This window comes from Schistocerca gregaria, chromosome 3, assembly GCF_023897955.1.
Source record: "Schistocerca gregaria isolate iqSchGreg1 chromosome 3, iqSchGreg1.2, whole genome shotgun sequence".
NCBI classification, from domain to species: Eukaryota; Metazoa; Arthropoda; class Insecta; order Orthoptera; family Acrididae; genus Schistocerca; species Schistocerca gregaria.
In genome coordinates, this window is record NC_064922.1 from 618,501,728 (window position 1) to 618,528,254 (window position 26,527).

The window sequence follows — 26,527 nt, forward strand, 5'->3', positions numbered from 1 at the left end:
CGTTCATTCGAAATAGTGGCTATGTTGGTGCAGATACTTCATTATTTCGTAAGTGCGTCAGGGTGTGAAAGCGATATTTCCCTAATGGCAATAGTTGAAATAATACAAAGCGAGTGAAAATAAGAATAAACGAAAACAGAGATAAAAAGTAACCGCAGTCATATGCGTACCGGAAACGTTTTGTAGGACAGGACGTGTATTGTATCAGTGTTTCCTCTCGGTGGCCATTAGTTCTCTGCTGTGAATATGATGACAGTTGTCGGCAGCGCAGCAGGTTGTTCATGTACCTCACTGTACTTTAAAGCTAAAATTGTTCTTGTTACTGTTTTCTGTAATCATTAGTCTTCTCTCGTGTTCATTATTTACTTTTGAAGACTCTGCCATCTACAGTCAAACAGCTAACGTGATCGGCTACTAACGCGAAGTACCCCAAGATGAGTTATCGGTGGGTACCTCAGATATTTCTGGAACAGATTTTAATCAGACTCATGAGATCAGAGGCCAAGATGCTTTTTTGTGATCTCTCAAAGGCCTTTGATTGTGTAAATGGTTCAAATGGCTCTGAGCACTATGGGACTCAACTGATGTGGTCATTAGTCCCCTAGAACTTAGAACTACTTAAACCTAACTAATCTAAGGACATCACATACATCCATGCCCGAGGCAGGATTCGAACCTGCGACCGTACCAGTCGCACGGTTCCGGACTGCGCGCCTAGGACCTCGAGACCACCGCGTCCGGCGATTGTGTAAATCATGGAATTCTTTTACATAAGCTAAATCATTATGGTTTGAGTGAGGCAGTGCACGAATGGTTTAATTCATACTTAACTGGAAGAATGCAGAAAGTTGGAATAAGTGGTTCATGTAATGTTAAAACAATAGCTGATTCCTCAAACTGGGGGGCTATCAAATACGGGGTCCCACAGGGTTCGGTCTTAGGTCCTTTACTGTTCTTAATATACATTAATGTCTTACCATTTCACATTGATGAAGATGCAAAGTTAGTTCTTTTTGCTGATGATACAAGTATTGTAATAACATCCAAAAACCAAGAACTAAGTGATGTAATTGTAAATGATGTTTTTCACAAAATTATTAAATGGAAATGGTTCTCAGAAAACAAACTCTCTTTAAATTTTGATAAAACACAGTATATACAGTTCCGTACAGTAAATGGCACAACTTCAGTAATAAATATAGACTTTGAATAGAAGTCTGTAGCTAAGGCAGAATTTTCAAATTTTTTAGGTGTGTCCATTGATGAGAAGCTAAACTGGAAGCAACACATTGATGGTCTGCTGAAATGTCTGAGTTCAGCTACGTATGCTATTAGGGTTATTGCAAATTTCGGTGATACGTATCTCAGTAAATTAGCTTACTATGCCTATTTTCATTCACTGCTTTCGTACGGCATCATATTCTGGGGTAATTCATCGTTGAGTAGAAAAGTATTCGTTGCTCTGGAGTAGTGAACATCATTACAAATAACATTAAACAAAAGTCAGTGCCATAGATATGCACTTTGATTTGCCTGTGTCGCCCAAAAATCTCTTTGATCAACAAAAATATCGCCCAAACGGCGATGGTTGCGTATCTTCAAAAAAAAATTGCTAAACATTCTGTCGTTATTAGCCCAAATGTGATCATCACGGCTGTTCTCAGTTATGAAAATCAGTTCTGATAAGGAAAAATGGGGAAGAGTTTGTGGAGAGCAGAAGGGGTATGCGATGACAACATATTTTATAGTTCGTTCCTTTCTAAAAGATCTTTCCGCGAGCTGCTTCAATTCGTTCGAGGCGATTGCGTCCTGCAACCCCCCCCCCCCCCCCTTTCGTCCCAAATCTATTTACGCTCTTAAATACTGCAATAACTGAAACCAAGAATTCCCTACACAGTCAAATCTTAAAACGCATGCATTTATGCGCTATCAAATGACAAACAAGCACAACTGATGGAACATAAGAGTTCTACCTTTTGTTGCGAGGCATTTTATTTTCTTTGAAAACAATGTACAACAACCAGTTTTTTCCCTTACATTTTTCACAGATCAGGGTAACTCTGCGCAGTGAGGTGCTGAGCTAGCAGTCTCTGCATTCGAGGGGGCGAGGTGGTTCGAATCCATCTGACGGCAATCGTGCATATACTTCCCTGTGGTTTCTCATTTCCATTTCAACCAAATGCAGGAGTTGGTCCCTTACTACAGGCTTTAGCTAATTCATTTCGGATCCCTTTCTTGCATGTCATATTCCAATTCCTTTAAAGAGGCAGCCTATCTGCTTAAACGGAAAGAGCTGGATCGAAGGCCGAGCCGAACATCTCTTTGAAGACTCCTGACACAAAAAGCTATATTTACAATGGAAGGCGGCTGGGGAATTGTCATTTTGTGTTAAGTTTCTGTGCGTAAAGATGGCTCACTTGTGGAGCAGCTCTGTATCGTGTCTTCGAGCTTTATACAAAAACGATCTTCTGTTGTGAAAGGTTTTATTCTTAATATCCTTGGAACAGTGAGTCCAACCGTCAGACTTCAACGTCTTTATATATAAAAGTCAGATAACTGACAACGTGTACTGTACATAGTAGAGGAGTTTAATATGATAAAAGGTTTGATAACCGTATTATCATGGATAAATACAAACTCATTTATGAGGCCGCATACATTACAAGTCAAGTTGAAATTAATGCATGAATCAATGTAAGGATCCCAAAACTGTAGCTCATAGTATCAGTGAATCCTGTTTTGTTTTATAAATAAATTCAGCCGGCCAGTGTGGCCGAACGGTTCTAAGCGCTACAGTCTGGAACCGCGCGACCGCTACGGTCGCAGGTTCGAATCCTGCCTCGGGCATGGATGTGTGTGATGTCCTTAGGTTAGTTAAGTTTGAGTGGTCTAAGTTCTAGGGGACTGATGACCTTAGAAGTTAAGTCCCATAGTGCTCAGATCCATTTGAACCATTTGAGCCATATAAATAAATTCATTTGATACAATGGACTGTTGAAATAGTAATTTAAAAAAAGTTCTTGGTCACGTAAGAAAACTAAAGAATTTTAATGTAATGAAAGATACTTTAATAAAATTTGAGTCTGAACTCAGGAACTCGGGATGCTATGATGTACTGAAGAAATTCTGAGCTGGTTTTAGATAAGTCGTAAAGTTAAATACAAGATTACAGGAGAAAGATAGCTGTTATCAAAAAATATTTGAACCCTTTAACTTTATAAGTTTTTCAACACAAGGCTCTTCTGCTCTGCAATAGTGCACTTTATAATGCAAGCTGTGTTTCGTTAGCAGTGAGGCAATACAATACATCCGAATTTTAGATCGTTTGGTAATAGAGTGACGTTATCATATTGCAAAATAAAGAAATAATTCACATAATTTTATCCATAGCTCTCAGTGTTTCTTCGTGTCTGTAACACTTTCGTAAAATAAAGAACTACCGCATTCAGTAACAGTCGTAATTTTATTTCAATGTGCGGTGCATTCCGATACTTGAGGACACATCTTCAGATACTTTAACAGCCTACATAAGTTTTTTCCTTTATCAGATTTAGGTTAATTCTTGTGAATATAAGTTTACAAAATTAAGACACATAGAAAAATAACTTTTGCAAAGGAACAGGAGGTTAGCGGCAGAAGATTACAGAGAAAAGAGGAAAAGAGTCGATAAACTTTGTAGGGCAAAGAAAAGGCAAAGGAGAAGGATAGAGCAGCTGGACGAAGTCGGAGACAATAAAGACATCAGAAGGTTCTATGAAAGAACAAGAGATCTGAAGAAAGGTTACCAACCTCGAGCAGTTTTCTATAAGGGTAAGGACGGAAATCTAATTGGATACAAAAGCAAAGTCCTAGGAAGGTTGCAAAAATATTGTACCCAACTGCTTGGCGGGAAAGAAAGGGGTAAAGAAGAAGGAACCGTGATTGAGAATGAGAGGGAACAGGACTCAGAATTAGAATCAGAGTTAGATGTAGAGGATCTGGAAGAGGAAGTGAAGAATGTTGTCAAGAGCCTAAAAAAATAATAAAGCAGCAGGAGAAGACGGCATAGAGGCTGAATTGTTAAAATATGGGGCAAAGAAAGTGGAGGAGGAAGTCCATGAATTGATAAAGGAAATTTGAATAAAGGAGGTAATGTCTAAGGACTGGAACGTGGAAATTATCTGCCCGTTACATAAAAAGGCGACAAGTCAGAATGTAGTAAGTATCGTGGAACCACTCTCTTGGACGTAACATATAAGTTAGTTAATAGAATTTTTAGCCTCCAGACTTGAAGGGATGATAGAAGGGATATTGAGGGACTATCGGGCTAGATTTAGAAGGAACAGATCCACGATGGATCAGATACTTTTATTAATACAAGTGCTAGAGAAGTTTTATGAGTACGACAACGAACAACATAAGTTCTACATTGATTTTAAGCAAGCGTACGACAGCCTACACAGGAAGAAAATTATACTGATCATGAAAGAATTTAAAATCACATTAAAATTGATCAATTTAACAAAAATGACAATGAAAGCGACAGTGTGCAAAGTAAGAATAGAGCAAGAGCTTTCTGGTGAATTTCATGTACGGAGGGGGCTACGACAGGGAGATGTGATCTCTACAATGTTATTTAATTTAGTTTTAGGAAAGGTGATGCGGCAAATGCCGATAAACCCAGGAGGAACAATACTTAGTCGGCAAGTTCAAGTGGCAGCATTAATGGCAAGGAATGTAAGGGCACTAAAGGGGAACTACGATACGTTAGAGGAAGCAGCAAGAGAAGTAGGTTTAGAAGTAAACAAAACAAAGTATATGGTGATGGGGGAGCCCAATATAAACAGACAAATAAATCAGTAGTAATGAGTGGGAAAGACTATGAAAGAGTGAAAACATTTAAATATTTAAGTTCTGTAATAACGGAGGACAATAAAGTAGCAGTAGAAATTCAAGAAAGGATAGCGAGTGGAAATCGTTACTATTTTGCCTTTGCTGAATGTATTTAATTTCATGAATATTAGTAGGTATATAAAAATCAAAATATACACGACCATATCAAGACCTATAGAAACATATGGATCAGAAGGCTGGGTACTGACGTTAAAGGAGGAGACCTGGTTATTGAGATGCAAAAGAAAGATACTGAGAAGGATTTTTTGGAACAGTGAGGGAGGAAGGTGGCTGGAGAGTAAGGGCAAATGTAGAACTACAGACACTTTTTGGACAGATGGATATTGTTGTTAAAATTAAGCAGGGAAGAATAAGATGCACATGGCATGTACAGAGAATGCCAGAAACTCGGAGTGTCAAGAAAATTTTCATGGGGAAACCTGACGAGAGAAGGAGAAGAGGCAGACCCAGGAAAATGTGGCTGGACGATAAGGAAGAAGATCTAAAGTCGATGGGAATAAGAAACTGGAGAAGGAAGGCTGAGAAGAATGGAGGCAGGTGATATAGGAGTCCAAGGTTCTTCAAGAACTGTACAGCCAACCAAGGAGAAGAAGAATAATAACTTACGTGATTTTGAAGCTCAGTATGAGTAAGCACATTTATGTGCATTTATACACGTTTCTATAATGTGTAGATATTCACATAAACATGTTTACCGATACCATGCTTCAAAACCATGTATCCACTACGGGAAACATTAAGTTATCTTTCGATTTGTCTTAGTTTTGTAATATTATATTCACAATTTTCCAGTTTCTAATATACCATTGTAATCTTACAAGGACCAGAATCAACCTAAATCTGACATGGAAAAAAATTGATGTAGAGTGTTAAAGCACCGGAGGACGAGTCCCCACATGCATTGGACATTGAAGTAAAACCGCGATTGTGACTGAAAGCGGTTGTTCTTTACTTTATGAAAGAAACATTTTATTGCACATTTGGGTATTTTTTATTACATGTCACACCTTTTAAAGACAAGCTTTTCTTGCTCAGTTTTATAAACGAAATACTATTTGTATGAAGGTTTTCCAAAAGCAAACTATGTACATACAATAAATAAATAAGTTTTCAGAATAGAATGAAAAACGCGAGCCTTTTATGGTCCTCTTTAACAAATCATATTCCCCCACTCCCCTTTGACAAAATCCTGGCTACGTCCTTGGCAGTGACATAGAATAAGTTCCCAAGATGTACTTGTCGCAGCTATGAGACCAACTATTTTGTCCAGTTTAGCTTTTATTTCATTTCACTTATTGACAAGAAGTGAAATATCCTGAAAATATGGAACTGGTAAGTGCTTTTAAAATAGTACTACTCTACGACGCACTTAAGGATTAGATAACATATGGACCCAATGAGAAATACTGCGAATGAGAGTTAGAACTCCAGTTATGCCATAACAAATCATTTGGTGTTCACTGGCTACAGCTAAATGCACTCGATCGAGCTGCTCTGTTGCAGAGAGAGTACTCCTGCCCACGTAGCGTACTCCTGCCTTTTGTGTGCCTGGCGGCTGTAATGTCGGCAGATCTTCCAATGGCAGTCGGCGTGACACGCGAGAGCAGGGTGGGCGAGATGCATGAAATCAGTGTACAGCAAGCTCCCAGCTCCAGATTATAAATGTGTGGATTATCCGTTTTGCGGCTCAATCGTGCACAGTTCAGTGCTTTTCTAAACAAGAGGAAAGAGCTGAAATATCTACCAAATTAAGAACGAACATTTTTCACTATTGTGCTTGTGACTCACGGTGCCCCGGCCGGGTCGATGCAGCACACACCGCTAGTAAGTGTCTACCGAGTTCATAGTAATAAGGAACGTGCTACTGCTCCTCCTCTGACAAGTCTTGCGAAACATTTGTGGTTGTGAGGACGTAGATGACGAAAACATTTCTGATTGGTTAAATATCATTTGAGCAGTTAAGGGCTGCGGACAGATATAACGAGCAAAGTGTGTTTCGAAGAGGAAGTCAACTTTTTTACACATACCGAGGCCATGAAACACGTTAATCGGGTAGCAGAATAAGGAGGATAACATTCGTTTGACCATAGCAATGTTTTAACTGTACTGACAGTGATAACCGTCGACAGCGAAAAGCTGACTGAAAAACAGAAACAGAAAAAGATTGGACGATTATTTCCCAGAAGTGATGTAAAACAAGTAATACGAAACTCTACGAGTTTAAGTGTAATTCACGCTGTGGCGAGTAAAGTGTAAATAATGGGGTGGACTTAGAAATGTGGCATGATGAATCTTGTATAAATGCAATAAATAGCGAACATTATAGAGGAGACTACCTACAACCTGCAGAGCCTTTATGTGTAGCAGTTAAGAGCGATTTGATGAGCAACATACAGAAAACTAAGTTCAGGACCAACATCAAGAACCCTCCCGGCGCACACGCGCACATTATACACTCCTGGAAATGGAAAAAAGAACACATTGACACCGGTGTGTCAGACCCACCATACTTGCTCCGGACACTGCGAGAGGGCTGTACAAGCAATGTTCACACGCACGGCACAGCGGACACACCAGGAACCGCGGTGTTGGCCGTCGAATGACGCTAGCATTTGTGCACCGCCGCCGTCAGTGTCAGCCAGTTTGCCGTGGCATACGGTGCTCCATCGCAGTCTTTAACACTGGTAGCATGCCGCTACAGCGTGAACGTGAACCGTATTTGCAGTTGACGGACTTTGAGCGAGGGCGTATAGTGGGCATGCGGGAGGCCGGGTGGACGTACCGCCGAATTGCTCAACACGTGGGGCGTGAGGTCTCCACAGTCAGGACTGCATACGACCGAGGCACACAGGGCCAACATCCGGCATCATGATGTGGGGAGCGATCTCCTACACTGGCCGTACACCTCTGGTGATCGTCGAGGGGACACTGAATAGTGCACGGTACATCCAAACCGTCATCGAACCCATCGTTCTACCATTCCTAGACCGGCAAGGGAACTTGCTGTTCCAACAGGACAATGCACGTCCGCATGTATCCCGTGCCACCCAACGTGCTCTAGAAGGTGTAAGTCAACTACCCTGGCCAGCAAGATCTCCGGATCTGTCCCCCATTGAGCATGTTTGGGACTGGATGAAGCGTCGTCTCACGCGGTCTGCACGTCCAGCACGAACGCTGGTCCAACTGAGGCGCCAGGTGGAAATGGCATGGAAAGCCGTTCCACAGGACTACATCCAGCATCTCTACGATCGTCTCCATGGGAGAATAGCAGCCTGCATTGCTGCGAAAGGTGGATATACACTGTACTAGTGCCGACATTGTGCATGCTCTGTTGCCTGTGTCTATGTGCCTGTGGTTCTGTCAGTGTGATCATGTGATGTATCTGACCCCAGGAATGTGTCAATAAAGTTTCCCCTTCCTGGGACAATGAATTCACGGTGTTCTTATTTCAATTTCCATGAGTATATATATATATATATATATATATATATATATATATATATATATATATATATATATATATATATATATATATATATACCATCTCACTAGAAGCCGACCATTAGGAAAGCATCAGCAGTCAAGTACCTACAGAGGGGATCTCAGTAAACCAGAGCGAGCAACTAGCCACAGACACCATACGCACCAAATTTGAAAGGTCTCACCACTGCAGCAGAAATATTTACTCATCAAAGTGCCACTGCAAGAGCTTCAAAATCTGACACTACAAATCGCAGTAAAACCTTCTGTTCCGAGAGCCTTGTAATGGCCAAGAAGGATCCGCTAAGGAAACTGGAGATTAAGAAGAAGAAGGAGAAGGATGCTAGGATCCGTAATAGGAAGACTCCTACAGGATACGGGACGGCGACAAAGAGCTGTACCAACACCAAGAGGATATCGTAAAGGATGCAAGGAAAAGGCGACATCGTAAAGTATTTAAGGAACAGGCGACTGGGCTGAGAAAAGCTCACCAACAGGATCTTCAGAGCGGCAGGTAGAGGAAAGGCTTCCAAGAACAAGTGAATCGCATTGGTAATTATGCACTTCATGTACTTCAGTAGAGACAACATACGAATATGACGATGACGAAGAAGAAGACTACGTAAATAGCATCATGTGTAGATCGAATTATTCTTCTTTTCTGCTTCAGTCTCGGGTCTACATTAACCCTGATAATCGGGAACTTCTTGTATTACCCCGAGGCCAAACCGTGTTAAGGGAACACAGCGATTTGTTGGAGCCAGCTGCCGTAGGCAGCCACTTGGTGGTGACAGGAATCGTATCAACTACAGTGAATCAAAGCAGCGGATAGAAATTTGTGTGTCGTATTTTCTGGGGTTTTCAGCCCAGCATTTGCCTAACCGATCGTGGGAAACCATCTAAAAACCACTCTCAGGCTAGCGGTTAATAATCATTCGCGCGGATTCGACCCGGACCTGGCTACATTGCCGTCTCGCAAGCTAGAGCGCTGTGCGTTACGCTGTACTTGTAAGTCAGAACGACCTCGTAGATAAGGGTCACAATAGCCTCCCACCAATACGTGTATGTGTGCACACCACGCGTCACAGGGCAGACAAACTGGACTTTCCATACATGGTCACCCGGACGCACGAGTTGTAGTTCACATTGGTATGCGACGATGACGGGATAAGAATGGGTAGAAAAATGCTTGAGGTGTCCTGCTTGCCGACGAGGTACCGTTCAGAAGTTTGTAGAGGAATTCCCACGTGGAGGTTGTTTATAGTAGAACCGACGAGCAACACATAATCCAGAATGAATCTCTTACTCTGTGGCGGATTGCGTATTTTTGAAACTTGGTGACAGATTAAAACTCCGTCTCAGACCAGCAGTCGAACCCTGAACCTTGTCTTCCCCGTGCAGTGCTGTTACCGCCTGAGCTATCCAGGCACGACTCAAGATCCACCTTCATAGCTCCAGTCAATTCTACCAGTACTCCTTTCCTGCTTCCCAAAGTTCGCAGAAGCTCTTCCCACACTTTTGAAGACTAACACTGCTGGAAGAAAGGATATTGCGAAAAAAAAAAAAAAAAGATTCAAATGGCTCTGAGCACTATGAGACTTAACATCTCAGGTCATCAGTCCCCTAGAACTTCGAACTACTTAAACCTAGCTAACCTACGGACATCACACACATTCATACCCAAGACAGGATTCGAACTTGGGACCGTAACGGTCGCGCGGTTCCAGACTGAAGTGCCTAGAACCGCTCGGCCACACCGGCCGGCGATATTGCGAATAAAAGGCTTTTTCATTGCGTAGGCGTTGTTTCGAGAATGAGTTTTTCACTCTAGAGCGGAGCGCACGCCGTTTCTAAGTTTTCAGACATATTAAAACTGTCTGCCGGAACTTTGGCTTTTATGGGCAATATATTTACCTAATGAGGGATCTGTCAGTAAGTCTCAACACAGAAAACAGTTGTTTTGATAATTCGTTTCCTTGTAGTCCCCTATGACTTTCCACTGTCGACTTGTACATACACTGAAGGGTACTTGTGTCTGACTATACTTTTCGCACATTATCACTGTGACAACATTTATTCTGAGAGTGATGTGTATAAATGTTTCATCTGAATAAACCACTGTCCGTTTCGTTTTTGGATCTACTTTCTTCCGTAAAAATGTAATGTAGTGTTCATTTCTCAAAACTATACCCTCACCTCCACACAGGAACCTCATTTATTCTGCACCTTTTAAAAACAAATCCTAGATTAAAAACTTTCTCAAAGCAGCCGCGAAGGCAATTTGTGCGAGATAAAAGCTATCGAATTTTTGCAAAGTTGGTGTTCAGTGGTATTGTTCACAATACCGCGGAAGTTGTTGTCTAATAACACGTTTATTCATATCGTCAACGGGTATGCACTGTGTGTACTTTATTTCTTTTTCTCTGGGAAAGATACGTGAATCCCAGTCCACTCAATAATGTGCACCTCCCGCCCTAATTTACAGACCATCGGTTTACTCAGTTCTGTCAGTTTTGCCGTCAGCATTTCCATTCTTTCTTCCTTTTCGTCATCAAAAAATTTAATGACATTAACAGCAAGCCGGCACGCCCGTCAGGGAAGTCATCTTTCGCGATCCCTTCCGCGCTTGCACTGCGAGGTAAGATCGCGTGCTGCGTAGAACTGCAGCGTCCTTAGCCTGTCCTAGCCACACTAGCATACACTGGCGAACCAAAACATTGTGGTCGCCTGCGTAATAGCTTGTTTGTCTATGTTTGGAACGAAATACATCACTGATTATGAGTATCAGGAATGCGACAGTTGGTAGGTTTGTGGAGGTATGTGGCATTAGAGGTCTACGCACAGGTCATGTCTCTAATTTCTCGCGGCGGGGTAGCTCCCGATCCCCGTTCCCAGGTTCAAGTCCTCCCTCGGGCACAGGTATGTTTGTTTGTTTGTTGTCCTTAGCAGAAGTTAATTTAAGTTACATTAAGTAATGTGTAAGCCTAGGGGCGAAGACCTCAGCAGTTTGGTCCCATAGGAACTTACCACAAATTTCAAATTTTTTAACTTCTCGAATTTTCTCGTCGTGGTTATTACGCGAGATGTACATTGGAGGAAGTAGTATGTTGTCCAACTCTTCCCAGGAAGCGTTCCCTCGAAATATAAGCAGTAAACCTCTCCGTGATGTACGACGCCTCTCTTGTAACGTCTGCCAATGGAGTATGTTGAGCATCTTGGTAAGACTCGCGCCAAATTAACGACTCCATGACAAAATGCGCCGCTCTTCATTGGATCTTCTCTCTCTCTCTCATATACGTATTTGTCCTGAAGATTCTTGCTACAAATCTCAGTCTGGCATCTGCTTTTCCTTATCGGTAAGCCTCTTTATTGTCTCTAACCTCTCTGAAAACAGTCTTAAAGAGCTTCAGACACTTTCTACTGCATCATTTCTATCTGCAAGGGAGTCTTGAATCCAAAGGCAAACTTGGTCCGATGCTCGATAAGCTCGTATTTTTTCACTAAATGTCAGTGTGGGTCTGTCAAATGCCTTCCTGAAATCAAGGAGCATCAACCTGAGCGCCGTTTTCCATAATCTTGGGGCAGCTAAACTGACGTTTGGCTGCTGTTAGAATTTAGGTGTATGAATACTGTCTCACGACCTCGTACTTCAGAGGAATGACTTTTACGAAGAGACTGATGAGGTGACCATTTGCTGACACTTATGTGTGTACTTGTTCGAAGTTACATTGTCATCCGATCATGCTATCAGGATACATCACTCTTGTCGTGAGTCAATGTGTATTAAACATTATTCTATGTGTAGAAGAAACTGTCAGGCAAAAATGGTTTCCATTTGTTATTAGATTTATTTGAGTATCCATCGACAACTTCAATGCACTAGGGAGGTGGTCCAATATCTTATGGAGGTGATTTTTATTTCTAGTATTATACTTATCGAGCCGGCCGGGGTGGCCGAGCGGGTCTAGGCGCTATAGTCTGGAACCGCGCGACCACTACGGTCGCAGGTTCGAATCCTGACTCGGGCATGGATGTGTGTGATGTCCTTAGGTTAGTTAGGTTTAAGTTGTTCTAAGTTCTAGGGGACAGATGACCTCAGAAGTTGAGTCCCATAGTGCTCAGAGCCATCTGAACCATTATACTTGTGGACATTATTTTTGTGTTCAAATTTTGAACATAAACTAACGATAGTTTTAGAAGTGGAGTTAATGTATTGTGAAGCTGTTGTTATTAAGACTAGTTGCTTAAACAATTGCCTACAGGAGACTCGAGAATGAATACGACACACTTTCTTGTGCAGTGAATATTGTATCTGTAAAGTGTCGGGCTGCCCTCAGATGTATGTCGTCATTCACATGTAAGCAAAAGTGCAGAACGGATGTGTGTGAAAACAATCCAAATACAAAAATTTGAATACTTTCTACAAAATTATGTACATTCGAAAGTTTCACAGAAGGATAGATTAAACGTTAAATGGAAACGTATATGTGGATCTCCTAGCGTGAATCACATAAATAAACAGCTATGTATCACTTGCGGCGTACAACTAGTGATCTGTAGTTCTGTATCTGTTACCTGAAATATTCTTAAGCTGAATACATAACGTCTTATGTATGTTAAGCACTTACTTGAACAAAGGTACATTATGAAGGTTATATAAAGGTCCTACACAGAATGAATGTTCTTTGAGAAACATTTTGTGTGTGTGTGTGTGTGTGTGTGTGTGTGTGTGTGTGTGTGTGTTGGCATTATGCTCCCTATGCCCCAAGCTGAATCCTGTACCTTATATTTGTAAAAATTACCTGATTTTTGCCTCGTCTCCAAAACATGTCTACTATGTATCGGAGCTACAAATCCATCTTTTTGCTAGCAGTTCGCAACGCCTTTGGTTCATATATTTTGTCTGTAGAAGTTTGCCAACAAAGAACTTAGGTGGCTGTAAATTGTCACCTCATCAGTCTGTTCGTAAAACTCACTCGTTTCAAATATGTGCTCATGAGACAGTATTCATACACCTGAATACTAACAGCAGCGAAACGCCTCTTTAGCTGCCCCAACGCTGTAGGTAACGCGCTCAAGTTGATGCTGTGTCCCTTGACTTCAGGAAGGCATTTCACAGTCCCGCACTGCCGTTTAGAGAAAAAATACGAGCTTATCAAGTATCGGACCAGGTTTGCCATTGGATTCAAGACTTCCTTGCGGATTGATCTCAATATGTCGCTCTTAACAGAACAAAATCAAATGCCTTAAAGATCCCGGAGTACTCCAAAGAAGCTACAATCTGTAGAAATGAAGTAGTAGACAGCGTCGAATGCTGTTTAAGACTGTTCAAAATGTTCAGATGTGTGTGAATTCCTAAGGGACCAAACTGCTGAGGTCATCGGTCCTAGACTTCCACGCTACTTAAACTAACTTATGCTAACAACAACAACAAAAACAAAAACACCCACACCCACCCACACACACACCCACACACACACACACACACACGGGGGGCGACTCGAACCTCCGGAGGGAGGGGCTGCGCAATCCTTAACATGGCGCTACAAACCGAGCGGCCATTCTGCGCGTCTAAGACTGTTCACAGACTAGGCGGTTGCCTACAACAAAGTAGTAACGCCAGAAGGCAGTACCCATCTGGAGAACTACCTGCTGAGGATCGGCGAATAGTGCAGACTCCGGCAGTTGACACTGAACGTAAATAAATGAAACATATTGTGAATACATAGGAAAAGATATCCACTACTGTACAACTTCGCAAAATGATGACAAATTGCTGGAAACGCTATATACCGTAATATAACTAGGAGTAACAGCCCAAATCGATTTTAAGTGGAATTACCACATGAAACAAACAGTAGAAAACAAGCGATACCAGACTGAAATTCATAGTAATATTCTTAAGGAAATGTAACTCAGCCATGAAGGAAGTGGTTTATAAGGTACTTGTTCGACCGACTGTTCAGTATTGCACATCAATATGGGACGCTTACCAGGTAGGACTGATAGAAGCGACAGAGAAGATCCAACGAAGAGCGTTTACTCGGCAGGCGTTACAAGAGAGGCGTTCTGCATCACGGAGAGGTTTTACTATTGAAATTTCGAGAGAGAGAGCTTTGCGGGAAGAGTCTGACTCCATATTGTAGTATCTGTGTTGTTCAGAAATGCGATGCACTGCGGCAACTACAGCCATTATGGAATACATGAAATGTATTCGCATATGGAGAAGAACCAGCTGTAAACAGAATGACGACGATAAAAATTTCAATCGGACTGGGACTCGAATCCGTATTTCACGCTTATCGGGGCCGGTCGCCTTACTCACGTCCAGACACACTTACATATGTTGTGAACCATGCATCAACGAGCTGCACTCGTACGTTCATTACGTATATTCCCTTAAAGAGGAGACATTTTTACTGAAAGTAGCTTGCCCAGTGTTGGCGGATAAATACGATATAGCAGTGGCTGTGTTGTTCATAAATACGATGTACATTGTTCCTTCGCACATATACACATCTTCGCAAACGCGAATACATGTTATGTATTGTATATTACATCCTCCAACATACATCTCACGTAATGGCGGACAAGAAAATTCGAGAAATAATAGCCAATACAGAGGCTTACCGACAATCATTCTTCCCACTCCCCATTCTCAAGTGGAACAAGGTAGGAGGGATCAGTTAGTGGTACCAGAAATACTGTCTGGCAAGCATCACGAGATGGCTTGCGGAGTATGATGTCGATGTTCAGCGGAACTACGCTATAAAATGCTAAATAGAGAGACAACGTCGATGCTGAATAATGTGTCCTTTGGCTGCACCATTATTCTATTTAGTTTGCTCATAAAATGTGACGCGTCCTTGATGTATCAGTTCGATTGGTCTACCTGTTGTCAAAAAATACACGATCTGTCCACATAAGGTCCAAAAAGTAAAGCTACTTACTTTGTAGTCAGATAGGTGAAAAAAAATGAGTAGTACTTAGGGTAATGACCGTGAACCAAGGAGCCTTCGAGATTTTAAAACCAGTGTATACAACATGTGATGGAACATCACTGAAACATTTACCCTTGTGACACGTCATTGTAAGGTTTGGTGTGCCTAGGAATGTATGGGATGTAGTGGTTCCGACTGCATGTGTGTCGTGCACATTTTTCACACAGTATTCGAGTCTCAAGGAAGAAGAATAGCAAAACAAACACTTTTGAATGACATTGCACGTGACCAAACACGTCACTGTCAGCGTGAAGTGAGGCGGGAGATAAATGCCATCCTCAACGTCAGTAAAAAAAAAAAAAAAAAAAAAAAAAAAAAAAAAAAAAAAAAAAAAAAAAAAAGGGAAGGAAGAAAATCGGGGCTCAACCTCCCGTCGACGTAATTAGAAACACAGCTGAGTAGCGATGGCTCATGAAGGGAATCGGCCGTATCCTTTTTTAAGGAAACCTTTAAGTTCAGGCGATTTAAGAAAACCCGTCAGAAACGTAAATTTGGTATTTCAACTATCACCCTACCCAATGCGAGTCAAGTGTGTTACTACTGCGTCACCTCTCTCAGTAGTATCATTTAAAGGGCAAGGGGAAATTTCAGGGGTAGGTAACCATTCAACACATTTAAGGGCAAGATAACGTAGGTTAACAGATTCTTGAAAGTGCGCAGAAAACAGATCGGTCCCAATTCTGTTTTTGTGTAGTTCAGTGGTATATTTTCCTTCCATTAAGTGTTGTAATCATAAATTAAAGCAGCTGACGACAGTTATTTGCTTATTTTGTTGAGTGTCTCCTGCTATTCTAATGTATCCCTAATTAAACTTTTCGTGCCATTTTAAGGTTATGTGGGTGGCTATCCTTCCCCGCCCAAAATTCTCTTATAGTTGTGAAGAAACATGTAGTTCAGCGCCCCAACGTTGTTCAAATTGACAATACAACGAAACCTATGATCGAGATCGTCAGAAAGCTGGTCTGCAACGATTTTATTAATGTTTCAGACTTAAACAACCCCACCTTACAGTTGTTAGTTTTGTGTGGGATACATGCCAGGCCTCTCTGAGGGGAGTATTTATAATATGAATATAAATATGAAGTTCTGTATATTCGCAGTAAGGTTATCCACTGTATATTCAGTGTCAATTGTAGTCTTTCTGCGTAAATGGGATTGGGGTACTCTCGCCTTTAAATGCTGCTGGAGTCTTTCAGATAAATTAAATGTCTGAGATTACCATTATGAGTCGACACGAAGTGAAAGGAATTAATAACGGGAGAGGTGAATGGAGTAATTCAGTTTATTGTGTGAGAACAAATACTGTGTTGTGTTTGCTAAAAACTCTTCAATCCAGCCACACAGCTGGTCTGATATTCCGTAGGCTCTTACTTTGTTTATCAGGCGACAGTGCGGAACTTTATCGAACGCCTTCCGGAAGTCAAGGAAAATGGCATCTACCTGGGAGCCTGTATCTAATATTTTCTCGGTCTCATGAACAAATAAAGCGAGTTGGGTCTCACACGGAATCCATGTTGATTCCTACAGAGTAGATTCTGGGCTTCCAGAAATGACATGATACGCGAGCAAAAAACATGTTATAAAATTCTACAACAGATCGATGTCAGAGATATAGGCCTATAGTTTTGCGCATCTGCTCGACGACCCTTCTTGAAAACTGGAACTATCTGTGCTCTTTTCCAAGAAGGAGAGTTTCTAGATTTGTTACCGGTAGGTTCTATCAACACGCAAGTGTTGCGGGTATGCAACGGGAGCTCAAGTGGGAATCCCTCGAGGGAAGAAGATATACATTGCGATGAACACTACTGGAAAAGTTTAGACAACCGGCCTTTGAAGCTGACTGCAGGAAGATCCTACTGCCACCAACATACATTTCGCTAGACACCACGAAGATCAGATACGAGAAATTAGGGTTCTTACAGAGTCATATAGACAGTCGTTTTTCTCTCGCTCTATCAGCGAGTGGAGCAGGAAAGCAAACGGCTAGTTGTGGTTACAGGGTACCCTCCCCCATGCATGGTGCAGTGGCACTCGTAGTATGTATGAAGATGTGCATATAGGTATTCTTACTCCTATAGATAGCCATTTCTGAGGTGCGTTCTTTGTAGGGTCCATGGGGTCATCAGATGTAAGATTAAAAAGTGGGCAGAGACATTTAGCCAAGGGGGACCATGAATAAACTATGTGAAGTGCTTCACGCATGGATGCATACTAGTGAGGATGGGCCCATGAAAGCGAGTTTCCGGGAGTCAGTATTATTTGTATTTAGCTATTAACTCACTGGAGCTATTAAGGTGTAAGTTTATATTTAATAAACAAAATAACTACTCACCTTTCACTAATCCGAAGCGTCCGAAGAATATCTGAAATAAAAGAGAAAATGTTTAAGTACATAAGTACACACTTATGAAAATTATCTACTGTTTAACTGTAAGGTCATCAAGAATCTGTTACCAGATCAGCTAACTTGTCTATTTCTACAGCGAAGTATTTGGCACACATCCGAAAAGGGATTATTGAGCGTCCAAAGGCCAGGCTGAGTCAGCTGTCTGCTGGCAGCCAATACAACTATGTTGTCTCTTAACTTCTCTGTTATGCACAGAGCTGTATGGTTACTCTAAACGAATAAATGCAGTTGTCATCTAGCAAAGAGGTATGAAGTGTACAACAACAACCACCACTTAGTAAAATGTGACATCTGATATAAACTATAAAGCACTGCAGAGAAACGAGTTGTTGTCTTAATCTAACAGCTGTTTGCGAAGCTCATGAGCTCGATTTCTCCGTCGTATGTGTCTACAATTACACTGACACTCGATTAGGACGTTACGGCACTTCAAAAATACATTTACTTTCGCCACAACTTATAGAACATAGTAACTAAGCACTGATACACGTTGCTCTCCGTAAATCTCCGAGGTAGCAAGGAGCTACTACTGTAACAGGAAAGTATTCCAGAAATTACACGTGCGTAGAAATATCTCAAAATACTGATCTAAAAGAAAATCCAAAAGAAACGCTCAGGACCTACGTTACGCCGCGGCGTTGTTCACTTTATTACGGGTACAACGAAATTTTTTTTTTCCATAATAAACATCACAGACTACTGTGAGAAAAACCTAGTGATACCAAAATCTAACAGGAATTATCTTCCTAGTCTTTCTAGTCAAGATTTCCTGTCCTAATTTCCGACCTAGTCTTACACTATAATGTCTGACAAGTTACTACATCCACGGCGGCTTGCTATTAGGAAGGAAAACACAGTCTATATACTGTTTCCTTTTTATGTATACAGACTTTGTTTAATAAAGTACAAACTCTGATGTAAGATTATAACGTAAAATGTTTATAAGTGATCAGCGCTGACGAGCCTTTACTCGAATGTAACAGATCGTAGGTATAAATAACACGTGTAAGACCGAGGTTTGAAACTATTACGTTACTGTGGTATTCACAATCGCGTTAGTCCATAAAATTAAAGTTAATATTAAATAGGAAACACATACGTTCTACAAAATTACGTGCGACATACACAGATTTTATTTTTGCAAAAGAGACAAAAGATATGTCATGTAGCGTTTACAAAGGAGAGTACTACATTTTAATGTTACGCAAAAACAGCTACTTTAACTGAAAATGAGAAATTAGGTTCTTAGGTGGATTTACATATAACAGCAGATGAAAAACAAAGTTGAATTTACTACTGAAATCTAACAATTATATAACTGAAACTTAATCTAATAGAGGAAAAAAGGATAATGTCTTTTGTCATTTAATACTGATATTTCATTCTGCGTCATATGTTTATTGATTTCCAGTAGCGTCACCTTTCTGTTTTTCTTAACATAACGTAAAATTTTATAATCTACATTGTATCGATGATCGTGTATTAAAATAAGTTGGAAAAACGTTGAATCCATCTTTTTTTATTTCCAGTTTCTATCATGTTCAGACATCCTAATTGCCAGTTTCTCCTGCTTAAAGAACATAGATTTTTTCACAGCGATTATATACGTAATTTTCTACGCCAAGGGTTACAGTTTGTCTTTACTGTAGAATAAAAAATTTTGACAGTTTGTTGGTTTTATATATGTGGATTTGTAGTTTGGAGACTAGCTTTTCAGCGAGATTATCAGAAAATTTACTAATATGTGGGATGGTTTTTAGCTGCAGGCTGGTTCCTGTTGACAGTGTACAGAAGTAGTGTAACTTCATGTACTTTCTCTTTTCGTAGTGTCTTATCGGACGCCCGCATCTCGTGGTCGTGCGGTAGCGTTCTCGCTTCCCACGCCCGGGTTCCCGGGTTCGATTCCCGGCGGGGTCAGGGATTTTCTCTGCCTCGTGATGGCTGGGTGTTGTGTGATGTCTTTAGGTTAGTTAGGTTTAAGTAGTTCTAAGTTCTAGGGGACTGATGACCTAAGATGTTAAGTCCCATAGTGCTCAGAGCCATTTGAACCATTTTCTTATCGGACAGCGCAGAGTAATAGCCATTACTGGAAGCGATAAATTTGATGGCCTATAGTTCTGCTTGAAAGGCAGATTTAGATGATGGAACCGATAAGAAGCGATACTACATAGAATGGAAAGCTGCACGTTGTGACTATGTGGATGTGGGGATCTCGCAGGAATTATCGTATCTGTAGCTATGCGTTTTCTGTAAATGCTAAATAATTCAAGTTACATAAAGTTCGTCATATGGATTATTGTCTGTCGTTAAGTACGTGAGGTATTTACGTCCAGCGAGACGACACCACTTTCAGAAAGCTTTCTTTTTCTTTTGATGCTATTCCCCTCCTTTTGATTCCCTCATCTCTAAGTGACTACTTCATTCAACACCGCCTAATCTGCATTATTTATTCAAGTGTTTGTCTGACCGCCCTGTGCACTATTCCTCCACCCCCATCTCTCCCCCTTCCTATTGCTCCTTCCAGCGCTAACTCTTCCTGGATGCTTTACTGCATGTCCTGTTAACCTGTTCCTTCTTTTGGCAAGGATGTTCCATAAACGAGGTGTGATCGGAAAGTTTTAAGAATGGGCTTGTAATTGTACAACGGTGATACTTACGTGCTACTGTGATGTATCTCCTTCAAAATAGTCCCCCTCTGGCTGAAGACACCGACTCCAACGGTGTTTCCGCTTTTGGAAACATTCCAGGAAATTTTTTCCTGAAATGTGTTAAGGACGGTCCCCATATTTGCCTGGATGTCCTCAGTCGAGTCAAATCGCTTCCCTTTCAGTTTAGGAATCAGGTAGAAGTGCGCACGGGCCAAATAGTGAATATGGCAGTTGTGGAAGCACAGGAATTTTGAATTTGGTCAAAAATTCAACGATGGAGAAGGCACGATGAACTGGATCATTATCATGGTGTAGAACCCAACTTCTGTCTTTCCGCAATGCAGGCCTTTTCTCCATGTGCAAACGCTCAAGGACACATTTGTGGTATTCCCGGTTAACTGTCTGTCCTCCAGGGGTATATTCATGATGCACAGTACCGGAAGAATCGAAAAAAAAAATTATCAACATCACCTTCGACTGACTTAGCCGTGCTTTTTTCGGTCGTGGTGAACCTGGAGTTTTCCACTGCGAACACTGCACTTCTGTTTCAGAATCATATCCATATACCCACGATCCGTTACCTATAATTACCCTTTTTAACAAATATGGGTCATTTTTAGTCCGATCAATCAAATCTTGGCACACTTCAAGTCTGTATTGTCTCTGGTCACTTGACAACACTTTCGGAATGAATTTTGCGGACACTCAACGCATGTTCAGATCTTCAGTAAAAATTGACTGAACTGTATAGAAACTTAAATTAAGTTCATCAGCCATCTCTCTAATTGTAAGTATACGATCATATCGCACTAAGTCGCGAACTTTCATTCGTTTTTGAGGTGGAAGGTTGGACAGACCGTTGTTCACTATCAAATGATTCGCAGCCATTTTTAAATCTGTTGAGCCTTTGTGCCACGTTTGAAAAGTCCTTCGCGCATAAGTACATCAGAGAAGCCAGAGACGCGGTTCTGGTCTTTAGGAGACTAGTGTCTGGCAGCCTAATATAAACAAGCAAACTGCCCACAACTGCGTAAATTAGCACAGTTAAGTTTGCTATGGTACACAGAGCCCTACATGCAGTCGGTAACATTCTCCGAAAGTGGAGGTTTTAAATAATCCCCTCAGAAAGAGCCCTGCCCCACTGGGATACGAGCTGTTCTGCCATCACGATGGTACGGTCAGTGTCCAGACGGCGAGTTTCCGTCATTTAGGCACTTCTTTGAGACAGTTCGACTGACTGCTGCAGGCACAAGATGATCGACAAAAGATTGCTGGTCAGTCGGGGAAACAGTTAATGTTAAGGAATTCGTGAGTCTTATTTATGATACTGTTTATACCTTCATTAAGCTCACTTTATTCTTAAACCATATTCCGTGCTAAGTATGTTTTCCATTCCTATCAATAGTAACCTGATCGTTACAGCTGGCCAGAAAGCCCCTGTCATTTGTGAACCTTTTAGTTGGTACCGTTTCTGCCGAACATTTAGTTCTCTTTCTAAATTTTATTTCACTACCTTCACTGCCGTTCCACACAAGCCACGTCACATGAACTTGTCCTCTCTGACGTCCTGCTTTTACTACTCCCACTTGGGTTTCGTAGATCTAGATTATTCTGTCTCTGACGATTAATCGCAAAGAACAAAGAGGCGGCGACTTGACTGCCTAAAGCCCTAGAAACAACCAACATTCGCATTCCGCTCTATTGTAAGACTCTTAGTATATGTTTTTCTTAATGATTATTTCTTTATTTGATCGTATGGCTAGGGCCCCCCGTCGCGCAGACCTTTCGCCGGGTGTCGGTCTTTCAACTTCACGCCCGTAAGGGCCCGGGTTCGATTCCCGGCTGGGCCGGAGATTTTCTCCGCTCAGGGACTGGGTGTTGTGTTGTCCTAATCATCATCATTTCATCCCCATCGACGGGCAAGTCACCGAAGTGGCGTCAAATAGAAAGACTTGCACCCGGCGAACGGTCTACCCGACGGGAGACCCCAGTCACACGACATTTACATTTTAATTTGACGCCACGTCGGCGACCTTCAGTCGATAAGGATGACAGGATGATGGTGAGGACAGCACCACACCCAATCCCTGGCCGGAGGAAATTCCCAGACCCAGCCAGGAATCGAACCCGGGCCCAGAGGATTGACAGTCCGTCACGCTGACCATACAGCTACCGGGGGTGGATTTCTTACTGATAACAACTCGTTAAAGGCTTTAATTCCACTATTCAGTGAGTTATTTAATTATGAACTTTTCTTGCTAGGAAATTTTTGCAATAGGGATTCTACGTTCACCATACGTCGCTTACACATGGGTAACTTACATGAGCGACATGTATGAAGGAAACTGAACAACGTTCATGGAGACATACGAAACGGTTCAGACGGGAAGACACAGCTAACATGTTTGATGGTGCAAAATAAAGCTGCCGAGAAAATTACGACGCTTGCGATGTATTCTGAATGAAGGCGACTGAAGTAGCGCTGCGAGGCATTATGAAGTTGTGGCGTAGTTGCCTTCTACGACTATGCAAAAAAAAAAAAAAACTTATATACTTTAAGCAAAAATGGTTCAAGTGGCTCTGAGTACTATGGGACTTAACTTCTGAGGTCATCAGTTCCCTAGAACGTAGAACTACTTAAAAATAAGTAACCTAAGGAGATAACATACATCCATGCCCGAGGCAGGATTCGAACCTGCGACCGTAGCGGTCGCCCGGTCCCAGACTGTAGCGCCTAGAACCGCTCGGCCACACCGACCGTCATACTTAAGCACCACTAACTACTCACCTTCTAGAGCATTGCCTCCGTGTTTTGCAGTGTCTGTTAACCCATGTCATTAAACTTTACATGGCACTCTACGTGTTTGGCACTGCTCTATCGAATGGACAGGCAATGTTTCAATTAACGGGAAACGGAGTGTCCTTTTTCGTTCGATCAGGTTCAAAAATGGTTCAAATGGCTCTGAGCACTATGGGACTCAACTGCTGTGGTCATCAGTCCCCTAGAACTTAGAACTACTTAAACCTAACTAACCTAAGGACATCACGCACATCCATGCCCGAGGCAGGATTCGAACCTGCGTTCGATCAGGGCTGGAGGCCGAGGTTCGGACAAAAGAAACACCTTCGGAAAAAATAAGCATATGTTAAATCAATATCAACCTCAAAGATTGCTGTTTTCTATAAAGATTTGGTAACCGTGATAGCGTTACGGAGATGTTTAACAAACTCAAGTGGCAGACTCTGCAAGAGAAACGCTCTGCATCGCGGTGTAGCTTGCTCGCCAGGTTTCGAGAGGGTGCGTTTCTGGATGAGGTATCGAATATATTGCTTCCCCCTACTCATACCTCCCGAGGAGATCACGAATGTAAAATTAGAGAGATTAGAGCGCGCACGGAGGCTTTCAGACAGTCGTTCTTCCCGCGAACCATACGCGACTGGAACAGGAAAGGGAGGTAATGACAGTGGCACGTAAAGTGTCCTCCGCCACACACCGTTGGGTGGCTTGCGGAGTATAAATGTAGATGTAGAATTATATTACTCCCCATTTGCTTCTGTACTGATCCATTAACGCCCACACTGTAAGGAGGTTCATCTTCAAATGCGGTACACATTTGTAGCAAGGAATATCAAATAAACTATAGGCTTTTGTAATACAACGCAATGCACTCTCCGTCTTCAGGCCACAAGTGGCCCATTGGGACCATCCGACAGCCGTGGTCACCCATCCAAGTGCCAGCTACGCCCGACAGCGCTTAACTTCGGTGATCTTCCGGGAACCCCCACTGCGGCAAGGCCGTTGCCAATACAACGCAAGGAGTGGAAGAAAAATGACATTCTAAACATTTGTAAACATTTATGATTATAAATCATTTAAATATAAGTATAGTTACGGGTACTAATCTGTTAATCATCTCCTGACACAGGTGACACAACAACACTTCGCCGGGCAATTACGGTGTCACGACTTCGGGGTCGCTGAGGATGACAGCAAATTGAAACAGAGAACAGCAAATAACAAGTGTTCTGAATGGTGCCTGTTTTTTAAGGAACAGTATTTGCGAGCAAGCAGCCAACAGTCCTTACTGCAGCTAGTATACTGGGGACTCATAACCTACTGTCGCAAGTTCGAATCCTGCCTCCATCATGGATGTGTGTGATGTCTTAGGTTGGTTAGGTTTAAGTAGTTCTAAGTTGTAGAGGACTGATGACCTCATCAGTTAAGTCCCACAGTGCTCAGAGCCATTTCGACCACTTTATTTTGACTCATAACATGCAAATTTATGTAGGTTCTCTATTAATAAAAAGATCGGTACATGCGCGACCTGAGATGCCGCTCCACAATGTGTTAGTTCTTGAACACACAAAGTTGGTGACCACTGCTCTAGAGAAAATTTTTAACACTTGATTTAGAGGTGTAGCTCTAAAGCAATTGGTGGCACACCGACGGTGACAGACTACGTCTGCACGTCCACTACTAAGCACTACCTGTTCACACGTGGTTGGTCGAATGTGCAACTGTTGTTTACAGTTGTTAGTTCAAGCTACCACCGTAGTTACTGCGCTGGCGTCGCTTAAACTCCAGAAATAAAATGGGTCTCGGATGTTATTGGGCGGACGCTATTTGTAGATTTAGACTATCGAATCAGCTCCCATGTAAAAGTAGAAAAGTTGCACAGCTCTGACGCAACTACGCAGCAAGAAGCTCGACGTCCGGCAGCCCGGAGACGCGACACGGCAGCAGAGTGGGCGGCGAGCGCCGGCACTGACCTGCGAGGCTGGCGGGCTGTGTGTGGGCCGAGCTGGAGTCCGGCCGGCGGGCGAGTGTCGACGCCGCGTGTCCGGCGGCGGTGATATAGCGAGCCTCTGCGGGGGTGGGGTGGGGCGGCGCACGGCCGAGGCCGCCCCCAGCCGGACCGCCTTGGCCGCCCCACCGCGGTGCCGGCGGTGCACAGCGCAGTGCAAGACGCGCGCGCCCGCGGCTCCAACGTGCGTGTCGAGACGCCACGGTTACAGTGGGGAAACAACAGGCGTCGGGTACCTCCTAATACTGAAGAGCCAAAGAAACTTGTACACCTGTCTACTATCGTGTAGGCCCCGGCGAGCACGCAGAAGTGCCGCAACACGACGTGGCATAAACTCGACTAATGTCTGAAGTAGTGCTGGAGGGAATTGACACCATGAATCCTCCATGGCTGCCCATAAATCAGTAACAGTACGATGGGTTGGAGACCTCTTCTGAACATCACGTTGCAAGGCACCCCAGATATGCTCAATAATGTTCATGCCTGGGGAGTTTGGCGGGCAGCGTGTAATGCTTCTTGAATTACGTAACCATTGCGGCATCTCACCTGAACATCTCGATACCAGTAATATTCTACTGTGTTTCTGTAGAAGTAGTTAACATATTTCTGAGACAACATTCAGATTCGATTTCATTTGTGATACATCGATATGTTTATATTGCAATGATATTATTCTTATGTGTATTCTTTCTTTTGTCACTATGATCTTTGCCGTACTTTTAACTCTGATTTTTGGGCGCGTAAGCGATTGTTAGTTAGTTGTTAGAGTCGGACCTTGAAAAGTCAAGTCTTGGACGTCATGTTGGAAAGACGCATATTGTAGTGAGCTTATAAAATGTGAACTTTAACAGTGAGGAAGATGTTTTCAAGTATGTTTTGTTTTGTGAAGTGATGTTTTGTGTATTAAGTGATACTGCAACAAAAGCAATAAAAAAGAAGTGTAACTTTAATTCGGGTGCTGATTACTTTTTTACATCACCATTGTGCTAAATCTCAAAGGTTTAATCTTCAAGAATGGTTTGTGAAACACATCCATAAATCTTTTGAATATAGCAGAATAAAACCTAGGCCTCTTTGCATCCGAGCTTGGAATCATCGCCACCTAGATTTTCGACGATTTAGCCATGATTTTACAACGAGACCAGCGTAGGAAACACGAAAAGATGAGTGCCTAGTTTATTCATTATTACATGAAATGACTTTATTAGCTGTGCTCTAATGACACCTGCCACATAATAACTTTGTTGTTGCCCGAAAATGCAATATTTAGCAGCGTGAGCAACACCACAATCA

The 26,527-nt window shown here is 42.2% G+C and overlaps 1 protein-coding gene across 3 annotated transcripts in view; it reads right to left on the minus strand.

Moving 5' to 3' along the window:
• LOC126354881 (sodium-coupled monocarboxylate transporter 1) overlaps positions 1 to 26,527 on the minus strand; it is a 481,393-nt gene that overhangs the window by 91,713 nt on the left and 363,153 nt on the right. For all 3 annotated transcript variants that reach the window (XM_050004927.1, XM_050004926.1, XM_050004925.1), the window contains one exon: positions 17,707 to 17,737. The gene's annotated coding sequence lies outside the window, so the exon portion shown is untranslated. The remainder of the gene's footprint in view (positions 1 to 17,706; positions 17,738 to 26,527) is intronic.